This window comes from Nannobrachium achirus (assembly GCF_963921795.1).
Source record: "Nannobrachium achirus genome assembly, chromosome: 17".
Lineage (NCBI taxonomy): Eukaryota > Metazoa > Chordata > Actinopteri > Myctophiformes > Myctophidae > Nannobrachium > Nannobrachium achirus.
This window is the reverse complement of record NC_137824.1, coordinates 33413226-33425678: the sequence shown is the minus strand read 5'-3', so window position 1 is coordinate 33425678 and position 12453 is coordinate 33413226.

The window sequence follows — 12453 nt, the reverse complement described above, 5'->3', positions numbered from 1 at the left end:
ACACACACACACACACCCACACACACACACACACACACACACACAGACATACACACACAGAGGCCTGCACTGTGGGAAACAGGGTTTCCGGCTGAGGCAGGAAAGGACAAACTCCCGCAGTGTTATGTTCACTGCTGTGAGTGTGATCCTTGATGGAGGTCCCTCTCTCTCTCTGTTATGTTACCTCCTCCCTCCAACAGGTGGGGCAAAAGGACAGCTTGGCCAGTGACATGATTGACTTCTTAATGTGCTAGTTGTTTGATGATGGGTTTAGGAAAGCATTAATCATGAATGATTGTTACACAAGGAGTTATGAGGCGTTGATCGTGTGCGGTTGTTACGTGATGAAGTTGTTTGGAATGAAGGCTGCAATGGAATCAGGTTAAGAACAGACCGCTGACACACACAGTAAAGCAGTTTCATTTTGAACATCGTCACAGTTGGGCAGAAAGAAACCTTGTATCTCGTAGTACTTTGTAGCTATTTAATAACTTGTCGTACAGTTGACAATGTTTGTGAAATTTGCTGATATACAAGCTCCAAAATAGTGTCACCAGGTTGTGGTTATGTCTGTCTGTGGGTTTTATAATATTTACCCAATGAAAAGTAAGAGGCAATTTGTTCCCCATTTCCCATTTCCGAACGGTTTTGGACATACAAGGTTTCAGCCCGAACAATATCACACAGAGATTATAAAAATAAAATGAACAGATTATGCATAAATAATACCAATTTAGCTAGGTAGTTAACATTGCACGTGATCCTGTTTAAACTGAGTTATGAAAGCTGCATGCTCACCTTGAATATTTCCTCTGTGGAGTCTGACGCCGGAACACTATTGGCCACGCTCTCTTCGTCATCTCCTGTCTGCGATTGGACATTGGCTTCTTGTGTTTGATTATAAGAGTCAGGTGGGGCATCCCTGGAATCCTGCTCATTTCCTGAGTGTCCCTCTGCCTCTTCCTCTGGGCGTAGACGCTCCGACAGATCTCTCTCAGCCTCCAGCGTTGTTTTCGTCTCCAGATGGTTGGACGTGTGGTTCCCTGGCCTGGCCAGGGACCCGTGGTCAGTGTCTCTGTCTGTGAGTCTGTCTGTAGCCTCTGAGCTCACGCGCCGGAGCCCGTTGCCGGTGAGAGGATCGGGACATGCCATGAAGGCTTTCAACACCACCGGAGGTGATAGGCCAACGGCAGGCGGCAGAGCAGCGCAGTCCGACGTGTTGCAGTGTGAGGGTTTAGGGGTCACGGGGATGGAAGGGGCAAGCTGGGGCTCGGGATGACCTTCACTGTGGAGAGTGAGGGACACGCTGTGCACGCTGTGCACGGCCGACCGCTGAGGGGCCTGCGGCGAGCCCAGCGGCGACCTTTCCCCTTCAGGCCCTTCTGGCGGGGAGAAGGATCGGGATGATGTCCGCCATTTTCTGGCCGTGTCCGCCATGCTGTTGAAGAACTTGAACAGGCCGCCGAAGTGGCCCTTGGTGTCCGAGTGTTTGGGCGGCGCCGGCTGAAAGTCTTTGACCGTTTCAAAGTCTACGGAACCGAAGTCCGAGTCGACGGTCTTGTCGAGAGTGTGCAGCTCGGATTCAAAGCTCCTCTCCGAGTAGACGGGGTGGGCCTTCCCCAGGAGGGAGATCCTCCTCAAGTAACTCCATACATCTTGCCCCTTGGATTTCCGTGCGCCCCCCCGGTGGTGGACCGCAGGGCTTCCCTTTACACAGGGCTCCTCGCACCCCACGGCTGAGTTGTTACAGTTGGACGAGTTGCTCGCGCCCCTCTTGGAGTAGTAAACCCTATCTAATGATTTGACACAGCCGTTCTGTGTCACAGCCTCTCCCACAGGGCCGTGCGGTTGGCCCTCTGAGGGAGCGGCCAAGTCAATATGTTCGAAAGAGCAGTCAAACTCGCCCGTGTAGCCGGCGTACGAATGCCTCTTGCCTCTGTTTCTCAGCGTGCCCCTGCTAGGCTGCAGCGGCGTTCCAAAGTCGCGGCAGAAGGAGTCCTCGTCCGCCAGCGAGCAACCGGACTTGGTGGCGGACAGCTTCCCAGTCTTCCCCCTGAACACGGCGGGGGATTTCAGCTTTTTGAAAGAACGCACCTTGTCGGCGAAGGACAGTTTGGGGATGGAGGCCTCCCCCGGGAGGATCATGGAGTGCGGCCTCCGCTCCAGCTCCGAGGCGGCCCTCCTTCGGGTCAGGATCTTCCAGATTCCCCCGGTGGCGCGGGGCCTCCGGTTGACCTCCGCTCTGTCCTTGCCAGGGGTTGAAGGAGGCGGAGGAAGAGGAGGAGGGGGTGCCGCCTGGTGCTCTCCCTGCCCAGGCCCTGGTGCGGCGGCCCCAGGGTCGGGCGCGGCGCCAGAGTCCATCTCCTGGATACACACGCTACTTCTTTCGTTCTCCACGTCCAGGGAGACGTTGAACACGCGGTTGACAAACCCATTGGGGTTGCAGCTCTCGGCGACGTGGTTGACTGTCTGTTCCATCCTCTCATCTCACGGTGTCAGCTATCAACTCCAATGGCCATCATAGCTCTGTCCTCTGTCACTCACCACACACCTAGAGGGAGTGAGACAGCACTGTTACTGGTCAGGGCTAGTTAGTGTCATCTGAGCTTCATCGGATTAATCCAATTAAAAATACATACATACATACATACATACATACATACATACATACATACATACATACATAGATAGATAGATATTTTGGGGGAATTGAGTGGCTGTATAAGTACAGGTACTGTAGAAGAAGATTGATGTGAATATAATTAAACCAAATTTCTCCTTGAGGAGATTAATGAAAGCTTTATCTCATCTTAGATAACAGATTAATGGAACACATGAGAGAGGTCCAGAGGTCTTGTTTTGTGCAGCGAGCAACGGACGCCAGGATGAACATATTTTTACCGTGAGTCAGCAGCAGTCACAAACAGCCCCCCCACCCCTCACCCGCCACCATGACATCCAACACAAGTAATTATTCAGATGATGACTCCTCCCCAAACACCACAGCCATTTACATGGGGAGCATGTGTTGTCATGGTTACCATCACTACAGAGCTGTCTGGGTATTTCAGGCCTGTTCCGATGGTGACATCATCATCATCATCATCATCATCATCATCATCCTCATCATCACCACAGCTCAGATAATGGCTCCCCTATCTGGGTACAACAGTTAATCAAACTAATCAATTTAATCAAGTCTAAAACATAATTATTATCAGTAATTGTATAAATTAATTGATTAATAATCAATCCATATTTGGGGCATGTCATTATAGGTGCAAAAAAAGAATTGTGAGCACATTTAACATTGTGCGCAAAGTATCAATGAACACCTGATTGATATAGCCATAGCCTAGATTTTTTTTTATTTAAAAAATGTGCGCTATATCAATCATTCAATTCATTAATCTAAAATATAATTGAAAGAATAATCTGTAAAAAAAGAATTGATAGGCAGCCCTACTCTAAAGGTTCATTCCCACCGGGCAAGATAAATATAACGATAAAGATAAAAAATATTTCTCAATTATTGAAGTGGATGGTAGCATCCAGTGTAGACACTACCATCCACTTCAATTGAGAACGATATTTTGTATCTTTATCGTTATCTTTCCCAGTTTCTTAACTGTCCACAGTGAGTCAGACATGGTGTTGGTGAGGACTAATTACACGAAGATAAGGTTGAAAATGGGTGTTAAAGTGCTCCTTTACCCCTACAGGAGGTGATGGTGGGTGACTGATTACTTCATTGTATTGACACAGTGGGCTACATTGTAGAGAGAGAGACACTGGGGCCAAGCAGAGGCCTCAACACAGCTCTCCCATGTAGTCAGAATCCATGGGACATTTTTGAAGTTACAGTTTGCCTACTTGGTGGTGCAATATCATCGTCACAGGTCAATTAACACACCATCATCAACAACAGGTGGAAATAATTAGTGAAACCAGCTGATGTCACTTGTGTTTACACCGGTGGGTTTCAACCTATTTCATATCAAGGTCACAATTCCATGCTGTATGGATGTGGTCATAGGAGAGATAAACAGGCAAACCTTGATCAAAATACAAATTCTTCTATTCTCTAATTGTGTAGGCTTCTTGTAAATTAAGTGGTAGGCCTAGTGCAGATGCTTAACAATAATTTGACTCGAGAGCTTAAAATGAAACCAAATCCATTTCATTTTACACTCTCAAGAGTTAAATATCTATAAGGTTACCAACTCTCCATCATTTATCTGGGGACCACCTGGAACCCCCTCAAGGACCAAGTGGTCCCTGGACAACTGGTTGAGAACCACTGGGAACCTGCACTTGTCATAATAGCTACAGTCTTAGACCCATATTCACAGCCATTTATGTATGTATTCATTTATTTACTTACTTAACCTACTTACATACTTAGCCTACTTACTTACTTACTTACTTACTATATTTCCTATTGATTGAACTGTGTCTGGCCTTCAGTGTCTGCCTCTGTCTGGTATTTAATTAGGACACCTGCTCAATAAGGACATGAGGGGGTCTGTCTGTGTGTGTGGGCTACAATTATATTTCCAATCACAGAGCTTATCCAATGTCCCATTATTATGTATGTACCCTGGGTTCCCACGTGATTATGCTTCCATGTTGATAAATGTCTGCTGTCAAGTGTCTAGCCTTAAAACAAACACTCCAGCACACCTGGCTAATCTTTTTAAATAGCCTGCCGAATGCCGTCTCTTCCGTATGTGTATCATGTATGAGGTAAGTAGGCTAGTATAAGCTACTAAACATAACATTTTTGAATGCCTGGTCCTTTATAGGCTACTGGGACTTGTTTGTGTCATAAACCTTTTTTTATGTGGGTACTTAGTTTCCATATATAGCCTAGCATGTTATAATTATGATGACTTATGGTAAAATTATAGCTAGCTAATAATACCGGTTCAACAACAGCGCGTTGCCGTTGAGGATGACTATCCACCTGAAGACAGACAGACCGCAAATGCGCTCTGCCTCTGGTCCATAGCGTTAGGAGTTCGACTATGTCACTGAGGAGCCCTTGTGCTCACAGCCGCGGTAGCCCAGGCTGCTCAGCCTCTCGTCTGTAGTAAAAAATACAAAATACACTTTCGTTACTCACCAAAACAAACACGGTTTAAGATGTTGAAAGCCTACTTTCTTTAGTGGGACCACCTGGAGTCCCCCAGTGACCCCCACCTCACGTCTAAAATACAATTTTTGGCCAGAAATGAAAATGTTTCACCTGAGGTTTTAGCTGCTCCACCACACAGGTGACACCGCCCTCTACTGGTCTTGTCAATAGAAATTTCCATTGACCAGATTTTGCCTTCCGGTGAAACATTTTCTTTTCTGGCTAAAGAAAGTGTCTTTTAGACTTGAGGTGGGGGGCTCAGAGTGTACCCACTAAGTACAGTAGTCTTTCAGCTTCCTAAAGCCGCCTTTTTTTTGGTGAGTAGCGATTGTATTTTTTATTTTTACTACAGACGAGAGGGAGCGCAGCCTTTCCTGCTGGCGCAAGGGCGGATATGTGACATAGCGTTAAGGAGAACTCCTTCTAACGCTATGGACCAGAGCTAACCGCAAATATGAGGTCAATAAACTTACTTCAGGTAGGCTGTAATCATCTCATTGTAATTGTATACATTGTTAAATGTTATATAGCTTGCCTTGAATGTTTGCTTTAATTGCTTTAGCCTTTAATGCTTTAGCCTACTGTACTGATGTTATCTTATTCCAAATGTTATAAATTGCGTTTCCGAAGTTGTTTAAGTGAAGACAACACGCACAACTTACCTTCAAACTTGCCCCGTTTAAAGGACATCGCAGCAGTAACGGGCGCGTTAAGTCAGTGATAAAAACGCCTGCTCCTTTCACAGGGGAAAAAGTTTGTACACATCCATGAGTAACAGTAAAGTTATGCTGCGGGAAACGACGGGTCCTCTCTTGGTGGATCACATGGTTTGTGTGTTTGGTTGGAGTAAAAAGAAAAACTTCGTCAAAACTCCCACAACAACCGCATAGTGTAGTAAAAGTTAGAGAGAAGAGCGAACAGAAAGAGGCAGAGCAGAGCTGAACTCTTGACTCCCCGTCCCGTCCCGTCCTGTCCGCGCTCAGACCAGAGCACAGCAGACGCCCTGTCCACCAACACACACACATACAAAGTACACACACACAATCTGTGATAAAAGGCTCGCACGCAGACGCCAAAGGCGACGCACACGAGCGCGCGCGCATACACACACACACACACACACACACACACACACACACACACACACACACACACACACACACACACACACACACACACACACACACACACACACACACACACACACACACACAAAAATGCATTTTTGTGCTGCTTACAACACAGAAACATAGATATCAGATACACTGTACACATGTAGTATAGCCTACATCAGATACAATATATCTGTCTGTCATTCAATGTTATATGAGTTGAAGTGAAGGATCATGGAACTTGGCGCAAGACTTACCTGAGTTTCCTTTTAGTTGACCTTGTACCAGTGAATTGTAATGTCATGAAACTGGACCTTTCCCTATGCAAAGTAAACTTCTAATAAATACTTCAATCAATCAAAAAATCTAAAATCAAAATGTACTTAAAGTACCAAAAGTAAATTACTCATAATGAAGAATGTCCCATTTCAAATGTATAAACATCTTTAGAAAATAGCAGTTCTACAATCTACAGATCGTCTATTTTCAAATGGCCGAGATAGGGCCCGAAGTGGTTAATGTATGTTTTGTAATAATAATCAAAATCTATTGTAACCCCTAGTTACGTACTGAACAGGAAGCACAGGTATGTAGTGTTCAATGGTGTATTTCATTAACTGGACTAGTATCAGAAGTACTCTAGATTTTTAAGAGCCAGTATTGCACATCAATAATGACACAGACAACGATTAACTGAAATAGTTGAATGGCCACTTGTATTACAAACAACATGAAATTACAACAATATACAGTATATGGAAAATAACAAACAAAAACAAAAGCCGGCAGAAATGTGAAAACCCTTATGTTCCCAAAAGTTGTTATGATTCGAATCTCGTTGGGGCCCTTTGATCTGAATCGCAATTGTGTTCTGATTTCGATCTCGTTGATCTGTATCTGCGATAGTGTTTCAGTTTCTCACTGTCCTACCTCACTGGCTGTGAGGGAGGGGGATCACTCTCAGTGTTCAGACTCTGGGTAGCTCGCCACCCCAGTATGAACTGGGGAATCAGTGGATCTGGGGATCGTTGGTGTTGATGGGTAATGGAGACAGTCAAGCCTCACATACTGTACACCTGGCTCCTCAGTGAAATGGAATGGGAAGGGTTGTCGTCTTCTCCACACCAAGCTCCAGGGGATCGATGGTGGTCTGAATCTGAATCACCCAAAAAACCTGACCTATAGTAGGTCAGACAAGATCCAATTGTATGTGTTATTCACACACACCATGTAAACCATGTTTCTAAATCTTCATGAATCGGCATGAATTAATACCCTTTAACTTATATTAATTAACCCAACCATGTCTTCTCATGAATTTGCATGAACTGATATCTTTTAACTTATATCAATTAGGCCAATCATGTCTTTTCTTGTAATCATGCACTGTAAAAGCACATTGAAAACATCAAAAATATCTAAAGCGCTTATATTCTTTTCACAGTCTTTTAAATATTCACTATATTCAATGAACTGTTTTCTTTTTAACCCAAAAATAATTCTATGAAATGCTCCTTTAATATTCACAATAAATTGGGGTAAATTGCATTAAAGTGCATAAAAGTATCCAAATCAGTGTTTTTGTGCAGTACTTCGCAGAGATATTAATGGCTCAAACATCTCTCCCTGGCTAGCAACAGGTGAGAGATTGCATTAATTACCTCCTCAACACTGAACCCAAAATACACACTTCTTCAGTGACAAAAAGTACAATAATCAGTGCTTTCAGCATGTAACATGCGCACAAAATAAATTCTGCCAACTTTGTGTGGCTAATACATCATAAACATCAGCATCAGTTCTTAAATCAACCATACAGTCATGCATTGGTCTCACTCACCGATGATCAAAGCAATCAAGGCACAGAATGCATTCACCTGGCTGGACGGTGAATTGCAACAACTCGGTCTCACACTGCTCTACAAAGTTAAAATGACACAATATTCACATCAAGAGTTGTCTTACAACATTAGAAATGTGGATGTTCCGAAATGGAAGGTTATTTCTCATTCTTACCAAGCAGATGGCAAAAGATTGTTTCTGTGTTCCTCTGTGTACAACACCACATGAGATGCAGCAATGTGGTTCTGGCAGGAACAGGAAGTTCTCTGCTTATTAAGGACAGGAAGTCCATCACTAAAAGGCTGGGCATAAGAGGCTCAGAGCTCAGTGATTGGCCACTTAGAGTGGCAATCACAGAGCCAGGTAATTTTAACCTTTACTGACTTCTGCAAGACACCCTGTTTGTTTGTTTTGCAACCTTTTTTTCCCTTCCATGTATTCAGCTTGTTCTTCCCATTTTAACAACTTGTAGACAATAGACCAAGGTATATCTGTATGACCTAAATGTATTAAATCAAAAAGCACTTTTAGATCGTTTTTAGCACCTTGTAAATCAACTTAAAATGAACTTATTTATTCATCCCGTTTTCTATTTTCTCCATTTTAAATCCAGGCATGGTCATTTCAAGCCTGGGTTACACCCTCCCCTCCTGAACTCATGTACGTCCCCGGACATGGCAACGGTCGCACAGTTATTATTTGAGGGGGATGAAGCAGGGAAAATGTTCTCAACCTCATCAATCAAAGCTTCAGCCAAAACCGTGGTAAGGCCATGGAAGAAAGATTTAACGTGGAAGAAGGATTTAACCACTGTGTCCAAGGGATTTCCAAGTTCGGAATAGTCAAGTCGCTCCGAGGACTGGCTACTTCTCTCCGATCTCCTGACAGAGACGGATACCTCCGTTTGTCCCTCTGTCTCCTCTTCAGTTGCTGCCTCCGTTTCATCCAACTTGTCCATTCTTTCCTCCTCAGATTCTTCATTACCAGTTCCATCTGTCTCCTCTTCACTCTCTATGTCAGAGAGCTCCGGATGGTGTTCATTCTGGATCTCGACATCATCAGGTACGTTTTCTCTTTCCACAGGGCATTCTTCTTCAGGTAAGTCACCGTTCTCTACGGGACATTCGGTATCAGGTAAGTCACCTTCATTTAGGTGTAGCACTTGTACTTGTTCAGTAGGAATTATTTCAGCAGGTAAGTACTCAGTGTCACCCCGATGGCTGGTAGGGTCGTTAAACGTCAGGGAACTATCTGATGTACCATCAGACATATCAGGTGAGTTGTCAATTTCAGTACTACTATCAACATCTTGGGCATTCACTGGACTCTCGGCGGGACATACGCCTGGAGGTACAGTATGCTGTGCATCTTGCTCAGTAGACATAGGTGGATCAGGCTGCACTGGTCTCTCATGGACCATGGGGACCTGAGGATTCTGGGACTCTCTGAACCAGTAGTCTGGAATATCATCATCATCATTATCCTCCTCGGAGGAGTGATCGGCATCAGTGTTCTCATCAGTTGAGGCTGTCGCCTCAGGGTTCACGTCAAGTTTAGGACTTGCTTCAGGTGAGTTCAAGTCAGAATGTACTACTGGAACATTCTCAGGAAGAACTTCAGCTAGTTCTGGAGGGTTTTGCTCAACAGTTGATACTGGCATGGATCGTGACTCAGTGTTCTTTGTTCCAAATTTGACTGTTTCAGGGGCAAGATTGGAACTTGGGGTTTCCAATACTAGGTTTCCATGACTACAACGGTAAGTGTAGCTTGCTTCGGGTTGGCTTCTGGATTGAACCGGCCTGCGGTATGGAGGATTGAATCTGCTCCTTCGTGGCCTCTGCTGGTCACTTCGTTGATCTGATTTCTGCTCTCCAACCTCCTCTTCTTTCACTTCTTGTCTGGGTCTTTGAGGCCAGGGCCTACGAGGCCCGCTGCGTCGCGGTACAGGTTGCGTGCCCTCATTCTCAACATCGCTCTCCGATGCAGAGCCAAGGCTGTCACTCTGTGCGTTCTTCTCATCGGGTGTGGAACCACGGGGAGAGGAACGGCGACGAAAACGTTGTTTATCGGGTGCATAGCGGCTGCCTTTGACGGGAATCCCGCCCGGACCCGTCACGTTGGCTGCTTTCGAGCCCTTTCTAGCTTCTATAACGTCAAACTCCACGATCTCTCCATCTCCCACACTGCGCACTAATTTCTTAGGATTATTTTTCTTGATGGCTGACTGATGGACAAACACGTCTTCTCTCGTGTCATTTCTATTTATGAAACCATATCCATTACGTACATTAAACCATTTCACTGTGCCGTGCACCGATGTGGCAATAATCCTTCTCTTCGGCTGTGACACGTTCATGTCGCTTACTGAAAGTGGAGGGACTCTTCTTTCAATACTCATCGGTATGGGGTCATTGACATTGGGGCCAATGTTTCTCTCCGGGGCATCCGGGAATGAAATGGGGGGTTGTTCATTAGGGGTAAGAAGCTGTGGGGTCTCAACAGTGGTCTCAACATGTGCAGTTGAGGCATCTTCGGTCACAGTGTTCATAGCTTCAATATCTTTGCCAATCTGGGACAACACTTCTTTCAACACCCCTTCAAACTCATTGCCACTTAGCTTAGCTAAGGTTCTAACCTTGGTCATGAAGGTTTTGGTAATGTCACCACATAGTTCAGTAGTGTACACGCTACTTAACGTCTTGACAGTATAAACACTGCCCTGTGCCGTGCGCTTTCTGTGTGGCAAAATTGCCGCTAAGTTTTCTAAAGGTTCGCTGCTCGAGTATTCAACGATCAGGTTTTGGTAAAATTGGGACGAATCATCAGTAACATAAAGGGACGTTTCAATATTGCCGTACTTTTTAAGAAAATCAATGACCTGGTCATCTTGTTCTGCTTCTCTGGTCAACCCGCTAACAATGACTGCATTGGGGATTTTCACACCAGACCTTTTCACAAAATCCATATTGGACATCATTTCAGTATTGATATGCAAATTACTGGCTCCTGGCTAGCTCGCCAATTCTGTAACCCCTAGTTACGTACTGAACAGGAAGCACAGGTATGTAGTGTTCAATGGTGTATTTCATTAACTGGACTAGTATCAGAAGTACTCTAGATTTTTAAGAGCCAGTATTGCACATCAATAATGACACAGACAACGATTAACTGAAATAGTTGAATGGCCACTTGTATTACAAACAACATGAAATTACAACAATATACAGTATATGGAAAATAACAAACAAAAACAAAAGCCGGCAGAAATGTGAAAACCCTTATGTTCCCAAAAGTTGTTATGATTCGAATCTCGTTGGGGCCCTTTGATCTGAATCGCAATTGTGTTCTGATTTCGATCTCGTTGATCTGTATCTGCGATAGTGTTTCAGTTTCTCACTGTCCTACCTCACTGGCTGTGAGGGAGGGGGATCACTCTCAGTGTTCAGACTCTGGGTAGCTCGCCACCCCAGTATGAACTGGGGAATCAGTGGATCTGGGGATCGTTGGTGTTGATGGGTAATGGAGACAGTCAAGCCTCACATACTGTACACCTGGCTCCTCAGTGAAATGGAATGGGAAGGGTTGTCGTCTTCTCCACACCAAGCTCCAGGGGATCGATGGTGGTCTGAATCTGAATCACCCAAAAAACCTGACCTATAGTAGGTCAGACAAGATCCAATTGTATGTGTTATTCACACACACCATGTAAACCATGTTTCTAAATCTTCATGAATCGGCATGAATTAATACCCTTTAACTTATATTAATTAACCCAACCATGTCTTCTCATGAATTTGCATGAACTGATATCTTTTAACTTATATCAATTAGGCCAATCATGTCTTTTCTTGTAATCATGCACTGTAAAAGCACATTGAAAACATCAAAAATATCTAAAGCGCTTATATTCTTTTCACAGTCTTTTAAATATTCACTATATTCAATGAACTGTTTTCTTTTTAACCCAAAAATAATTCTATGAAATGCTCCTTTAATATTCACAATAAATTGGGGTAAATTGCATTAAAGTGCATAAAAGTATCCAAATCAGTGTTTTTGTGCAGTACTTCGCAGAGATATTAATGGCTCAAACATCTCTCCCTGGCTAGCAACAGGTGAGAGATTGCATTAATTACCTCCTCAACACTGAACCCAAAATACACACTTCTTCAGTGACAAAAAGTACAATAATCAGTGCTTTCAGCATGTAACATGCGCACAAAATAAATTCTGCCAACTTTGTGTGGCTAATACATCATAAACATCAGCATCAGTTCTTAAATCAACCATACAGTCATGCATTGGTCTCACTCACCGATGATCAAAGCAATCAAGGCACAGAATGCATTCACCTGGCTGGAC